At 38.5% G+C, this 17029-nt stretch overlaps 1 long non-coding RNA gene across 1 annotated transcript; it reads left to right on the forward strand.

The window, feature by feature from the left end:
• The first annotated feature begins 420 nt into the window (after nucleotides 1–420).
• Nucleotides 421–8840, forward strand: LOC119865140. Its single transcript, XR_005376041.1, has 3 exons — nucleotides 421–753; nucleotides 3552–3644; nucleotides 6719–8840. It is a non-coding gene; the product is annotated as an uncharacterized LOC119865140 (long non-coding RNA).
• The last annotated feature ends 8189 nt before the right edge of the window (nucleotides 8841–17029 follow it).

Raw genomic sequence — 17029 nt, forward strand, 5'->3', positions numbered from 1 at the left:
TCCTCAGGGGCATTTTCATCTAGGACAGATAGAGTTTGATCCAAAATACCATTTAAAACTTAGGGCATCAAAAAATAAAAAAATAAAAAAATAAAACTTAGGGCATCAATCTTAAAAAAAAAAAAAAATCAATATTGAGGCAGCTGGGTGGCTCAGTGGTTGAGAGTCTGCCTTTGGCTCAGGTCCTGATCCCAGGGTCCTGGGATTGAGTCCTGCATCAGGCTCCCTGCAGGGAGCTTGCTTCTCCCTCTGTCTATTTCTCTGCCTCTTTCTCTCTCTCTCTCTTTCTGTCTCTCTCTCTGTGTCTCCCATGAATAAATAAATAAAATCTTTTGAAAAATCAGTATTCACTGCTGAAATCTTATTTCATAAAAGTGCTGACTCATTCACCTTTCTTTTAACCACCCAGTCATCACATTGAAGACACCTAACTACCGCGGGCCTGAAATGAGGAAGTGCATACCAAGGTGAACTGATGCAAGTGCCAGTTCAAACATCACTTTGGAGCTGTCACAAAGAACCCCCTTGCTCACCTTGCCCAGAGCCATGAAGCATTACAAGCAGACACACAGAACTGCAAGTAAGCTGCCTGAACAGAACAAGAGAGAACTAACCACGGCACCTGAAGTTGGGGTGTTATTTCTTACAAAGATGGCAAACCTGCCTTATACAGAGCAGCTATTCCTCCATATAATGACTGGAGATCACCAGGGAAAGGAAGAAAAGAATGGAAGAAAAGAATGGAAGACAGGGGTAAGTGTTATAGAGTGGGGGTGCTGGTTATGATAGGAAGGGAAACCGAAGAGCAAAGCAAAGTGTGCAGCAGGCAGCAGAACTAGGACCTGGGCCAGCAGGCATGACCTGTCTGGGTGTGATAATCCAGATCAGCTCAGAGAGTAAGTGCATCAAACACCAATGGCTGAAGGGAGATCTCTTTGTTCTGGTAAACGGGTCTCTTTATCATGTACATGTCACACTGATCCCAAACTAGGTCCTCTAATTCATTTTCTAGGTGCTCTCAGAATCCCTTATAGTCAATAAAAAAACCTGTCTGTCCTCCCCCCCGCCCCTCACTTGGATCTAGAAAAATTCATAGCTAGTACTTTTCTGATTTATTGGAGTAAGAGGAGGCTTCCTAAGGCCTAGCTAAAGTCAAGAAGCCCTGTGGAGGAACGCCTGGGTGGTTCAGCTGTTGAATGTATGCCTTTGGCTCACGGTGCGATCCCAGGTCCTGGGATCGAGTCCCGCATCAGGCTCCCCATGGGGCCCTCCCTCTGCCTATGTCTCTGCCTCTCTTTCTGTGTCTCTCATGAATAAATAAAATCTTAAAAAAAAAAGCCCTGTGGAGATTGTTACTCTTATTGTTACTGCTGCTAGCATTTGATATTAATTTTGTATATTATGTGCTAGCACTAGATGCAGACCCATCTTTCTCTTCAGTTTGTAAACTCAGCCTGAGTTCTTTTTTTTTTTTTTTTTCTCAGCCTGAGTTCTTGACAATGACTTTAGAAAATATTATCTATATTTCTCCTGGGTCAGACAATTCTGCTGGGGACACAGAGAATATACAAGGCAGAGTCCTTGCCCCAGTAGGGCATACAGATGAATAAAATGGCAATAATGATATATTTCATAAGTCTCATGCCATGGAGATATAAACAGGATAGTTTGAGGGCACTAGAAGGGGACCCTAACCCTGTTCTATAAGGAGGGGAGGCTTTCTAGAGGATGAGCTAGGTTAGCCAGGTGAAGAACAATGAAAGAGCCTTTGAGAGAGGGCTAAAAGCAAATGCAGTCATGTGGGAAGAGCACATGGGCTGTCCAGAGAATTTGAAACAGGTCAAAACGGTTGAATCACAAGGCATGAGAAGGGGAGCAGCAGGACATAAAAATGGAGAGATAGAGACAAGACTATGAAGCCATTTTAAGAAGGCTGCATGATATCCTTAAGTCAAAGGGAAATTATCAGAAATTCTAGGGAAACTTAAGTTATATCAGAGAACAGATGGTGGTTGCCAGAGATGGGGGGTAAGGGGTGGCTGAAATAGGTGAAGGTGGCCAAAGGTACAAATTTCCATTATAAGATAGATAAATCCTGGGGATATAATGTATAATATGGTGACTATAGTTAACTATACTGTATTGTATATTTGAAAGTTGCTAAGAGTAGATCTAAAAGTTCTAATCATAAGAAAAACATTACAACTATGTGAGGTGGTGGATGTTTACTGACTTTAACAAGGTGATCATTTCTCAGTTTGTACATGTACAAAATCATTATGTTGTGCTTCTAAAACTAATATTGTACATTAATTATAACTCAATAAAAGGAACTTATTATTTCAGCCAGAAATTGGATCTGAAAAAATGATAAAAACAAATTGGTAAAATCAATTATCTAACTAATTTCCAGAATTCTCTGAGCCCAACATGGTAAAAATACCAAAATGTCCTGCCTTCAGTTCCACCTCAGAATTTCTGAGTCTCAATTATTTAACTCTCTTAGAGTAGAATGCTTTTAGAAAATATCAGTCAAGCTTTCACTTGAGGAAGTTAAGGAGTATTAATTCTATATTGGCTACCTGCATGGTGCTGGGGCTTCATCCTGAGACCTGTCACCACCATCTTCAGTGCACATTAAAGCCAAGCAATCCACACCCTATTCATAATTGATCAAGAACTTCAGCATTAGCTTTGGGCATTATGAGACCTGTCTAATTTTAATAGGTACAATGCCCACTTCAATGATAGCCAGTAAATTCACAGAGTGAGTCTTCACCTCCCCCTTTTTAATTCATATAACTGTAAAAGAAAAATTGTACCAGACATTTGTAATAAATGGTGAGGATGACTTTATTCAAGACTATTGCAATAGGGAAGAGAGATTGAACTCAACTCTACTGAAATGAAAGATGGGAAGATTTTTTAACCCTGAGATGGGCTAATGGAAAAGTACTGGAGAGCTTTTAGTGGGGAGCTTGGTCAATGTGGTTAGGCTACCTGCATTTGCTAACTGGCCAGTAGTGAAGTGAGGCTCTGTCCCATAAAGCCTGGGACACAGGGGTGTCTCCTCCAGTGACTACATTCCAAAGAGATGGATCTCAGTCCTTAAGAATTTTCTGGGTTGTGGAAGATTTACATCTCAAAGGGGTAGAGAAAGAATTTACAACTATAATTTTTTGTAATACATTTTTTAATTTGAGTATAGTTGACACACAATGTTACATTAGTTTCAGGTGTACAACACAGTGATTGGACAAGTCTATACATTATGTTATAGTCACCATCAGTGTGGCTACCATCTGTCACCATGCAAGACTAGTACAATACCACCCAGTGGATTTCATATGCTGTACCTTTTATTCCCCTGACATATTCATTCCATAACTGGAAGCCTATTCTCTCCCACTGTTCTTCATTCGTTTGATCATCCCCTCACCCCATCCCCCATCCCCTCTGGCAACTATCAGTTTGTTCTCTGTATTCTTAGGTTCTACTTTTCGTTTGCTTGTTTATTCATTTGTTCTTTTTTTTTTTTTTTTTTTTTTTAGATTCCACATATAAACAACCGCAAGGTTTCTAAAGTACATGCTGTAAGAAAAGAGAGATCAAGGGCCAAAAGTCAGGAAGGAGCCTGTCTAAAGGTTAGTCAAGCTAAACAGAATATTAGGCCATCTCAGTTAAAAATCACTTCAAATTTTATGTCCAATGTTATTCTTAAGGCAGCATATTTAGAGGGAATTATTGCATTTCTTAGATGAGTAAAATAACTCAGCCTCTCAGACTGTGGGATTGTAACACAGCATGAGCTATGTTATAATTGCCAAGTCCTGTATTGCCCCACGTCCTTTTTACTTATGAGGAGCCCCACCTCTGTCCTGGTTTCACCCAAGATATCGCTGGAAATGAAAAAAACAAAGGTGATATTGGCTGATGTGCATGTTAACAAACTACCACCCTTTAAAAGGACAATAGCCATTTATTTTTGCCTTATTTTGATATTTACAAGATATCTTGCCTATAAAGCTTATTAAAGCTTATAGGACAAAATGTCATCAAATTGCCCTAGATCAGCTCACCTCTTCTTCCAAGACTTATTCATCTGTCCATTTATTCATCAAATGTTTGTGTGGCAGGACCTGTGCTAAGCAATAGATAAACATTCTCCCAAAGCAGACACAAACTTTCAGTGGTCATAGCTAGCATGATATTAGTATGATAATAATAAATATTTACTAAATATTTCTGACAAGCCCTATGCAAAGTACTCTGCATCATTTGTATTATCTCATGGTCATAAGAGGCTCGTGAGTTCAGTGCTTTTATTTGCAGATCTCTACTTTACAGATGAGGACCTGAGTCTCAGAGTGGTTACATGAATTATCCAAGATTAAGTGGCTATTAACAGGTAGAGTAGGGACTCTAAACCTGTGCTCTTGATCATTTATTATAATTCCCTGCTGAATACTATTCAGAGCATTATGCACCTTCTTCATGAATTCAATGTAAATTCAGCAAGTACATATTAAGAATTTAGAATTCACATTGTTAGTGGAAATGCCTCTGTTTCAGGGCAGGGAGAGCAAGAAATGATCTCTAAGATGCCAGTAGCACACAGGGCTTGATGCTAAAACTCAATCAAAGTGCTCCCAGAGCACCAGCAGGACACTTGGTTTGGTGAAACAAATAGGTCCCTGCCCTGGAGAAAGCCACATTCATTAGTGCCACATGCCCCCAACGTTAAACCATACTCACAATTTTTGCTAGATTCATGTGCCACTTGCACTGTTATTTATGTAATATTTATCTTTAAATAGACCCACTTGATACCATCACAAGTGAATGGAAGTGAAAGAGGTGGATTTAATTATTGTTGTTAAAATAAATACAGCATTATTAAAAGGTAAAGATTCACCTGTGTCCCAAGACCTCCTCAAATGCCACTTTGGGAAGGACTACTTGCCCTCAATCAACCTTTGGTTTCCTCTTTCTCATCCCACTCTGGGCATCATTCTACAGAATTCAGACCCAACTTTCACTCTGGGAAAATGCTTTAGACTTTTCTTGTTTTTCTCTACCCTCCATCCACCTGCCACCCCACTGCACACGTCAGTGAGTGTCCAAACCCCATTTACTCAGCGCCTTCCCAGGTATCTCATGAGATAGTCTGATAAAGTAACTCTCTAGAGGGTGTTCACAGGGTAATAGCCATCAATAATTAGGAATTTGCAATGACAAGCATGGGACAAATGCATTGCATGGACTATGTTATCCAGTCTTCGCAAGAATGTGATGAACATATTATTAACCTCTTTTTGTGTATGAAGAAACTGAATGCAGGCTATGCATTTGGACTATGTGAAGGGTGACCAAATGGTTTGCCCGAGGTCCCACAGCTAGTATGTCACAGGCCTGTGTACCTCCCAAATCTAAATACCCTTCCATACTAAGGATTAACATTTCTATACTGCTGCTAATGGAAGGCCTCTGCTTAGGCCAATGTTATATCTCATGGAAGGATCGCCTCCCCCCCTCCCCATCCCACACAACGGCCACCCACTGCCCTCTGTTCATCCAGCACATGGTCACTGCGCGCACACACACGCACACACACATACACACACACACACACACACACACACGATTCAAACTTCCATGGCTGGTTTCCCATTGTTTAGGGGATACATGGTGAAGTTCAGACTTCTTAGAGCATTCACGGCTCAGCACACTCTGGCCACAACTTGGCTTGCCTGAGCCCTTTCCCTCCCACCTCACAGCCGTATTGGATCTCAGCCTACTTCAGCAGTCCATGTCCCCTTACAGCTGTGCAAAAGGACAGCCATGAATGCTGCAAGAACAAAGCAAGGGCATGAGCTTAGGAATATATAGACCTGTTTGAATCCCCAAATTGGGCAAGCTATTTAACCTCCTCTGTTTTTTCACATAAAAACAGTGATACTATGTTTCCCGTGTTAGAATTGGGCTAGATGATATATCTAAAGCATGCCACACAGTGCCTGGTACTTTATACAGCAACTGGCACCTGGAAGGCCTTCCAATACAAATTGCTATTATACCTGAGCCCATGTTGGTTCCTTGAAAACTACCTGGAAAAAAAAAAAAAGAAAACTACCTGCAAATATTTTTTCTTCTCATTTTGGTAAGCATGTATCCATTATTTAAGCTCGAATATCACTTCCTTTATGAACGCTCTCCTGATTTCTTCAGGCAATGTTAATTCCTCTTTCCTTTACATTTCCCTAGTACTCAGAACCCACCTCAACTATAGTACTTTCATTTGGCTTATAATTGTCTATCACTTGTTTATCTCCTCCATTAAATCATGAATTCTTCAGGAGCCTATATATCTACCAAGTGAAATACTCAGCACATGGTAAGCTGACCAATGTTTGTTGAATGACTTAATGTGTTTTCCCTTCCCAGATATCATTTGTATATGAATAATGCTATAAAATTAGACTGAAATTTTAGGCACTGAAGCAGAAGCAGTGAGGTAGGTGGGTGAAAAGTGAGATATTTCTCCAAAATCCCTAAACAAATCTATTCTCTATGCATAAAGGCATTTCAGCTCCAGAATCATTGCCTGTAAATTATATTGGTCTTCCCTTAGAAGCATGAGGGAATTTTTGTGACAGGAAAAGATAATGCTTACAAAACCTTTTCATTGTAAACGTTGATTATTTATGAACTCTTATAGGAAAGGGACCCTCTGGATGCTGGCACATGGGAGAAGCCATACCCCCCCCAAATTTATAATAAATGAATGTTGGAGTAAATCTCTTCATTAACCAGATAGAGAAAGGAATTTATGCTCCAAAGTAATCACTCGTCTCTTCAGCCACAAAAGCCCCAAAGACTTCGCTTCCTGAACGTTCTGTCTAATGGGACAGACCTTTGGTGACCTGCTTAACACAAAGATGACTTCAGCAGGTAGATTCTACAGAGCTAGCAGCCCAAAGCAAACACACAACAACACTGCCTGGAAACCAGTGGGTGGCCTTGGCTGGTGAAAGCCCGTCCTTCAAGCAACTGAGGCAGGAGCCCATTAAAGGTGTTAATTTTACATGATGTGGCACGGCAAGTTTATAAATAAATAACAAATGAACATTCCCCACGGTTCCTCTCCTCTGAATTTCTGTGTACCTGCTACAGGCCTGGCAACAGCAGGAGCTGCTCAGATGCCAGATCCGGAATTGCTCTTCAAAAAGTGAGGGGGGGAGGCATTTCTGTCACCAAGACTTGATAAGTTTTGACTCTTACATCACTGGATCCAGACACCTTTAAAAAAATAACCAACTAATCCGTCCTCTGTGGTTGGATGTGCTCAATTTAAGATTATTATCATGAGCTACAAGAACAAAACACAGATGTTAGAGTTTCAGAAAAATGTACTGTGGGGGACTATTAGTAAAAAATACTGTTTAAAATATATAACATATGTAACTATTAAATACATAAAAATCCCATGTACCAAGAGGCAAAACATGATGAAAGTTGTTGAATATTTTAAGTACCTATATTGCTGCATAAAATGGTTCTGTGCGGTAGAATTTTCTATTGCAGGAGATTTATGAAATTTTGTCAAAGTGGTAGATCATGCTGAAGTCAGGGGAAATACTAGCACACTTTAGGTTGCTTTCTATTTTTAATTAAGTTTGAAACTGCATCTTTGCACTTGTGAGTGTGCATATAAATATATGTAAGTGCAGATGTGATTAACAATAATGCTGATCTATGCAGACATTCAAATTCACTCACAAAATGACCCCCTCCCATTACAGAGCAAATTACTTAATTGAGGCTGGGTCTGTGTAATCAGAACAAACTGGAAAGAGAATGGTCAAATTTGACCAGCGTGGTTCACTCTCACTTATTTTAGCAGCCAAAGGAGGCAGGAATTAAACAAGCCCTATAGGGTGTTGACCTGGATTTCCAATCAGAGATGAGCCATGAAGACTAAATATTATGGTGCTTGTCCTGTTTACCCATGTCCATAAAGATGGAGACCACTGAGCTTGGGTGGTTGACTAAAGGCCATCTAATGCTTATTTGGAGGGAAAAGTTTCAAAGGGACCCTTAAGAATTAACTGGGGTCTAATTTATTCAGGATCCAAACTATCAAGCTAGTATTATCAACAATGGAGTCAAAGGCAAATAACCAGATCAAATGCACAGCAGTGAAAGTCTACAATGGAGAAAGCAAAGAAATAAAGAGAAATAAACACAACACAAGCAGTAAACTCTAGACAAAACCCGGTTCACCTTAAGCTCTCCTCTATCTCTGCCCCACCTCCATTTCTCTGGACCAACCTCTTCCAATTTCCACTGCACCTGCAGCCTATAACCTAGCACATATAACCTAGCATGTCATTATATACTTTTCTGTCCTGTTCATGTTGTTTTATATGTAACTGTTCTCATCCTAACTAGATTTAAATTCTATTTGGAGGTGGTAATTATATCTCATATCTGTATTTCCCTCAGGGCCTAGCACAGCTTTATGCACATTAAAAGTTTCAGCAATTGCTCATTGGTTTAGTCAATATGAAGTCGTTCTTGCTCTCCAGCAAGGATTGATAGCAAATGCCTTCAATTCTTCCTCCATCATATTGCATTGACACCTGTTGCAGTGTTCCTACAAAATCCATAAATGTATATACTAAAATATATGAGGATATTTTTCTATTTATTATGCACTTTGTTCTATAACCTTTTTTACACACCATACCTATAGATTCAACTCATGCTTTCTAATAGCTGGTAAAATTCCATCGTGTGGTTGTATCACAATTAATTTAGTCATTTCCCTTGTTGCCATTTATTCCAGCATGATAACCAATATTACAATAAATAAATTTATTCATGTCATTTTGCATTTATGTTTTTATTTCTGTAGATTCCCAGAGTAGGACTGTGGAGTTAAAGGTTATTTTGCAAAATTGAATTACTAAAGGTAGCTCCGGTTTACTTTTCCAAAATATTTAGTAAGTCATGCTCCTACTATTTGCATATTTCAATGTCTACTTCCCCTACACTCTTAGCAACACTGGATATTATCAACCTTTTTAATATTTACCAAGACAAAGGGGTTAGGATCAGGATTAGAGTAAAAAAATGGCATCTCACACTTTTGTTTTGCATTTACCTGACTCCTAGTGAAGGTTGATCTCTTCATTGCCACCTTGTAAGGATTGCCTTTCATAGTCTCTACCCATTAGTATATTTAATATACAAGAATTGTTTGTATATTAGGGATATTTTTCATTAGCAAATGACACACATATTGTTCTCCCAGGTAAATCCTATATGATTATATTTTGTGAACTCCTTATGGATAATGACCATGTCTTAGACCTATCTCCCAATCCCTTCTTGCTAACAACGAGACATAGTATATAATATGTCCATTGAGAGGATTCAATAAATATAATCAACAACTTCAACCAACATCAGTCAAAAGCAATTGGGTCATATGCTTAGACTGACCAGACAAATACTCACTGCAGAAGGGAGCATTCAGTTCCCTAAATGTCTACTGGATCAAGAGAGGCATTTCCATTTTAGTCCAAACTTGACCTCCAGGTTAAATGCCTATCCTTGGCTCCAGCCAACCTCACCCCTGCTTAGTTCCAACACAGAGAAGACTTCATATAATGTTTTTGAGACCAAAAAAATTTGTGAAAACTGTAAAGGATATGAGGGGGAAAAATTGAGGAAAGGAATTAAAAGAGAGCTTTTGGTATGCAAACAAGTATATACACACATAGCAGTGCAGACCAGTGTTTTAATGCTAGCACAAATTGACTCACTTTATGGTATGTAGGCCCTGTCTTTGCTTATGCAACAAAGGCAGTACATTAAGATGCACACAAATGAAGACACATTAGATCATATGTAAATATAGCAAATGTTTACACTGTGAATATCAAGAGGAAACCGATTTTTTGTGGTGACAAGAAAAGTCACAATATCCTCATTCTTAGAAAAATTCATTACTATTTCAGGATTTGGGGAACCATCTAGATTAAGGTAGTATGTGAGGAACTTGTGTGAATGAGGTAAAAAAGTAAACCAGGAAACTTAGAGTGTGGGTGTAAGGGATATTTCATCATGTTTTGAAAAGGAAAAGAACTGGTAGATCAATAACCCAGAGTGATCTTAAAAAGATTCTGAAGTTTGAGATGGGACAGATAAGGCTTATGCATCCATTCAGAGAGAATTAAAGTTTGAATCACCATTCTGGAGGCTTGGTTATTTTCATCCCTAGCTGATGGAGCCACCTGCATCTCTACCACCAACTCCCCTTCTGAGTGGATTTATAGGGACCTTGTGAACCCTGCTACAGAAAACCAATCCTTCAGTGAAGTAATTTTGTTAATTGGATGCCACTGAGGAATCAAGGTACTCTAAATGGAAAATTCCCTTTAACTGATAAGTTATATGTGCAGAAAAGTGTTGAGTTATAGAAGTCCATAAAACAATAATATATAGAAAATAAAAATCATTTTCAAAAAATGTTTGATGACACAGGGAAAATGCTCATGATAGGTGTACTGAAAAAAAACAAGATATAAAACTGTATACAGACACTGGCTTCATTTCAGTAAAGGATGCACACATATATTTTGTATATAAAAATGTAGCTAAAAGATGGAAAGAAAATACCAAAAAATGTCAATAGTGCTTATCTCAATGGGACTTGCCAGTGATTTTTATTTTCTTCTCTATGCTTCTTTGTACTTTAAAAATAATTTTAGGATATGCATTGTTATTTTTTAATCATCAAAATCTATTTTAATATAAATATTCTTTTACAATATTACATTTTTAACTGATTTTTGGCTCCTATGATTCTCCATAATACTTTGCCCTTTATTTTCTCTGAGCTAATTAATCTGAAGTCAAACTTCTCCTCATCCCACTTCCCACTGCTATAGTTTCCAATCCTTCACAATCCTTTTAACCACTTCGGGAGGTCTAAGCGATGGGGGCCCAGAAATGGAGTGCCCACCAGTCCTTGCTCCCAAAGCTCCTGCACTGCCTCACATGTGGTAAAGATATAAGGAAAGAGGAGGGAAAGATTATGAAAGTTGCTTTTTGGATTCAAGTTTAACTACTATACATCTGTCTTTTCCCACAAGAAAGTTTCATATGAGAAAGGTCATTTATGAGATTTCTAAGCAATAACACACAAACTTGGTTTTGACAGTTTTGAGTTTATTTTTTTTTTGAAAAAGAGAGACAGTGCTACAAACTCAAGCATATTTCAAAATGCCCTTCTATGTCTTAATACTGTATTGAATAAAAAAGTGAGCAAAAGCTTTATGAAGAAATATATGAAGGGATTTCATCACATGTAAAATTTGTGCTGTGTGGATATTCTCCATGTGATTTTGTGACAATTTATTATTATTGTTATTATTTAGGTATGGGCAACATAGTAAAATTCATCTCCTTATAAAATTGAATTCACTTACAGGTGTTTCTGCTTATTTTTCATTCTTACATGACACGGGGAAAATGGACGGATTATTGACTATAGCTCCACCAACAAGAATATTAAATTTTTACATATACAGTTATGACAAAGTCACTAGTGGGAAGGAAAGGAAGATGGGATGAAATCGTGGTTCCTTATTCATCCACAACAACAACAACAACAAAGGGTCTTGCCATCATACATTTTGCTTATGTGGGAGAATTTTCAAACACACAAGAGCAAATCTGGGTCTTCTTGGCTCTTTCTCAGTCATCAGCATGTGTGTGTTTTGAAATACTGGAATATCTAGTAAACAGTGGTACCAGAATGTGAGCCAGGCATTCTGATTATGCAATGATGAGCTAACTCCAAATAATCTGTGATGCTTTCTACCAGTATTTGCATATAACAGGATCCTGTCTTAACTACAAGAGCTGATTTTCTGATGGTGAAATTTCTCATCATTGGAGGTGTTGATCTCAAGGTAGAGAAAGTTAGAAATAAATTCTTGCTTTTCTTTGCCTTCAACTTTTACCTCTGGTGTGAACTGGGTTTGAATGATAAGAGACAGAGATAAATAAAACTCAACTGGGAGTCAGGATCCCTGGGTCTTGTCTTAGTTCTGCCCCTGGGTAACTGACTACTTTTACACAATTCTGACTTCACACTTCAGATTTCCATGAACAAAATGACAGAACAAATTATTTCTGGTTTGATGTCTACAACTAGCCCCGATCTTCCCTTATCCCTGCATCTCCACAGCCAGTGGTGAGAACAAGTAAGTGTGTGTGAGTGTGGGTACTTGATCACACAGGTGTATCATCCATTATTCATTCACTTGGTGTAGGATCTGCTCCAAAGGATGGGAAAAGTTGAAAATAATTCAGTAAGTATTTATAAAACTGTGTCCAAATTTCTTGGGAAGGTAAAAGAGCTTCTTTTTTTCTCCTTCTATTGCTAAAATTATAGATATTCACTTCACATCTGTTTTTTCCAATATTATTTTTTCTTTTTTCTTTTAACCTCTAATACCTAGGACCTTAAATTGTATGTGATAGCACTAATTTGAGCAACAAAGGCAAGGAGAAGGGTTTCCTGAATTATCTTATGTCATAGAAGTCATATTACTTGTGATTCTCTATAGCTGCAGGTATAAACACACCAGTTGCTGGTCTGATCCAACCCTGTGAAAACTGAATTGATAAAAGTGGTCCAATTTGCCTCTAATTATTCAAATCTGGGACGTGTCTTTCTTTTCCCAAGCCTCGGAAAGTGCAGAATGAGACTTTGACTTAGAAAAACAAGACAGGGGATCCCTGGGTGGCGCAGCGGTTTGGCGCTTGCCTTTGGCCCGGGGCGTGATCCTGGAGACCCGGGATCGAATCCCACATCGGGCTCCCGGTGCATGGAGCCTGCTTCTCCCTCTGCCTGTGTCTCTGCCTCTCTCTCTCTCTGTAACTATCATAAATAAATAAAAATTAAAAAAAAAAAAAGAAAGAAAAACAAGACAACAAAACACATAGTTGCCTTGACCATAGTTTGTGCTCAATAAGTATTTACTAATAAGTTATTTGATGGCAGTAGATCCTTTGGCCTGACTAGTGATATTGCTTTAAATCTCCACTTTGTGCTGTTAGAACACAAGAGCTACCATGAATCAAAGAGAAACACTTCAAAAAGGCAGGGTTGGCCAATGATTAGGAGTTCAGCCATTGGTGGAAAACACAGAATAAAACCCTTGAAATCCAGCTCTCCCAAGAAGGCATGTTTGCTTTTTAGCTGACATAATATACCTCCAACCCAATGACATTTCCCCCCCATCGTGATAGCTAACATTTTTTAATCCTTTTTTTCACTATAAATTGCCTATATGTGTTTGTTTAAGGCCACTTGACTTCATACTCCATTCAAAATGCAGTTTAAAGACACTCACCTAATCCATTTCTTCTAAACAATGAGCCTAGTTTGATTGTAGAAAAAGAAATATTGAAGAATCTTCTCGGGAAGCTTTGAACACTCCCAGGGAAAGGGCACTTACAGGGAATGGTTAAATACTTTGAAAACCCTAAGGAGCTTTGTAGCTAGGAATGACTTTATAACCTCTCAACAGCTTTTTGCAAACAAAATCTTTCAAGCTGCATCTAAAAGACTGGTGAGTAACAATTTGAAGAATGAGGTTTTCTTTTGTGTCTGATTACAGAGCTCAGCAGTTCTAACCTTTTTGTTCCATTATATTTCTGATCTAAATAAGGAATTATTTATTACCAGAAAATGGTGGTATTCAGATCATAAGCTTCCTCAGAGCCCTGACTTTGATCCTCAACTATATGTAGGGATTTAGGGAGAAGTCTACTTATTTGAAGAAAATCCTAAAATCCACTCTGAGAACCTGCCTCTCGGACAGGAGATACTCAGGGCTCCGGTCATTGAAAATGAACGTGTTGTACAACTTCCTAATTTCAAGTTGTAGAACTTCTTAATTTCAATTTGTTATTGTAATGCACTTTTCCCAGTACCTCGAAGTTTTAATTTCCCATGTATATGAAATTTCTTCTCCATGCCAACAAGCAAATGGATTTATTAAACACTTAATTCATTGTGAAGTTTTGACAAAATCACCAAAGGATTAGTTCATATTCCTCCATTAATGTTTCCTGGTAATAGTGGAGGGAATATTCATGATACAACAGAAGACAGGCCCCTGAGAATATACATGCTATACAATGTTTTGCTCTGCCCCATGTGGAATTCGGATGCCATTGCTAAAACTGAACTCTAAAGATGTTTAAAGGGATCCCTGGGTGGCGCAGAGGTTTAGCGCCTGCCTTTGGCCCAGGGCACGATCCTGGAGACCCGGGATCAAATCCCACGTCGGGCTCCTGGTGCATGGAGCCTGCTTCTCCCTCTGCCTATGACTCTGCCTCTCTCTCTCTCTCTGTCTCTCTCTCTCTGTGTGACTATCATAAATAAATAAAAATTAAAAAAAGAAATTATAAAAAAAATAAATAAAGATGTTTAAAATCTTAAATACAGTAGTTGGGAAAATTATCATTTATTTTTTTTATTTTTTTTTTATTTATTTATGATAGTCACAGAGAGAGAGAGAGAGAGAGAGAGGCAGAGACACAGGCAGAGGGAGAAGCAGGCTCCATGCACCGGGAGCCTGACGTGGGATTCGATCCCGGGTCTCCAGGATCACGCCCTGGGCCAAAGGCAGGCGCCAAACTGCTGCGCCACCCAGGGATCCCCGAAAATTATCATTTAAAAGCCATGTTTAATACTCTTTGATACAGTTTGGGGGGCAAACTATTCCTTGAGTTCTAGGAAAATCATTCAATTTTCAGTTTTTCAAACATAAAGTATAGGTGCTCTTCTGAAATGGAGATATTTGAGACTAGCATCTACAAAGAGCTAAACTGCTCTGGGTGGCAATATATAGTTGCCTTTAGTAGAGACAGTGTTGGATCTTTGCAAGTTATATTCTCTTCAGAGAAATGTTCATTTTCCTAGTATGGGTTGAGTTTCCCTATGCCTGTTCTGGGAGTCTGGGAGGGATAGAAGTAAGATGGGAGAAGTGGGGAGGGAAGGGAAGCAGGCAAGAAGGTTCGGAGATAGGTAGCTATTGAGCAACCTGTACCTACAGGCGCAGGCTGAAGAAGAAAACTGTTTTCAGAGGAAACTGTGAGGCATGGAAAATGTGGAAATGTTTTGAGTATCTGTATTGGGAAGCTGGGATCCAAAGTCATTACAATTTCCAGACTAATGGAAATATGATCTCATTTAAATATGCCCACATTTTATTCTCACAAGTTGAGAAAATTTAGACATACACATTACATACTAAAAAGAATGAAAGATTTTTAAGTGCAAAATACCTTTTAAAAATTGCTTGAGGGGCACATGGGTGGTTCAGTCAGTTAAGCATCTGACTTTTGATTTCATTTCAGGTCATGATCTCAAGGTTGTGAGATGGAGCCCCACGTCCCACTCTGTGCTGGGCATGGAGCCTGCTTAAGATGCTCTCTCTCTCCCTCTCCCCCTCCCTCTCTAAAACAAACAAACAAAAACAAAAAAACAAACAAAAAATTGCTCGAGTGAAGGTTCTTAATACCTAATGATAAGTCTATAATTTGTGATTTGTTTATAAATCACAATTGTTGATAAAAACAATATACTTTTATTGTAATGACTCAAGCAGTTCAATAAGTATTTGTTGATTCTCTACTGTGTGTCAGGAAATACACCAAGTAAGTCCTGCCTTCTAGGGGCCCATACTTTCTTTGACAAATAGAAATGTGTACAGATAATGCAGGACAGAATGAAAAATATTATAGTTGAGATAATCACATATGTTCTGAAAGTCCTGAGGAGAGTGACTTCCGATGGCCCTGGTGTTGCTGGAGCTTGGGTAGGGGTGGGAGGTGGGGGGTGAGAGGTCTTCCAGAGGTAAGAGTGGTGGAGTAGCATTAACAATGACAAGAAGCAGTAGTAAGGTATTCCATGGTTGATATAGGAAGTTGTAAATATGCAAGGCACATGTAGAAACTAGAAGTACTTGGCTCAATGAGAACATACTACTATTTGAAGTAGGAGCCAGTGGATAGGGAGGTAAGTAGGCTAAGCAGAGGCCAATATGTCTGAAAACTTGGAAATAAAGATAAAATTCTGCATAGCCAAGTAGATGCTGCAAAACCCAAAAATGAATCTAAAATGGTTAATTTGCTTCTAATATAAAAAATGTCTAACATAAAAAATGTCTAACATATTTCGTTACTCTTTTTTAAATCCATAGGGGTTTAAGTCAATGAGTAAGTTATTATATGTAGGAACTCTGATAACAATGAAGAGACACTTCTTGCTAACAAGGGGAGTAAGGAGAAGGATAAAAAGTAGACATAAGAATGTAAACACTCTGCAGTTTGGGTCACAGAGTATAACCTACTCTGTAAATTGACAAACTTTTTCTGTAAAGGCCAAATAGAAAATATTCTAGGCTTTGTAGGTGTAGGATATCTGTCACAACTACTCAATTTCTACCACTGTAGCATAAGGCAAGCACACACTATACACAAATGAATGGGCATGACTATGTTCCAATGTGGCTTTATTTACAGAGCAGATAAAGGGCCACACTGGCTCCAGCTGTAGGTGACCAACTCTTGGTCTAATACCCCCTGAAGGGAGTGCTATATCAAGACACAATACCATGATTGACATTTATAATTATGACCTTAGCTCAGCAAGAAGCATTTTGATTATGTTCAGTGTTATTCATTTAGTAAGTCAGGAAATATGTAAAGTGTATTATAAAAAGCCTATAGAATAAGAAAGAATTTTGATACTTAAGGGATAAATACTAAACAAATGAGAAAAAATAATCTAAAAAGAATAGCATATTTCCTATATGTTTGCATAGTTGAAGTTTTTAACTCCTATGGATTTCTGTGCCAGCATGTATGTAAGATTTACACATTTGGGCTAGACCTATACTGTCTAATACAGCAGCCACTATGCACATGTGACTGATGA

Source organism: Canis lupus, chromosome 22 (genome assembly GCF_011100685.1).
Source record: "Canis lupus familiaris isolate Mischka breed German Shepherd chromosome 22, alternate assembly UU_Cfam_GSD_1.0, whole genome shotgun sequence".
In the NCBI taxonomy this organism is placed as follows: domain Eukaryota; kingdom Metazoa; phylum Chordata; class Mammalia; order Carnivora; family Canidae; genus Canis; species Canis lupus.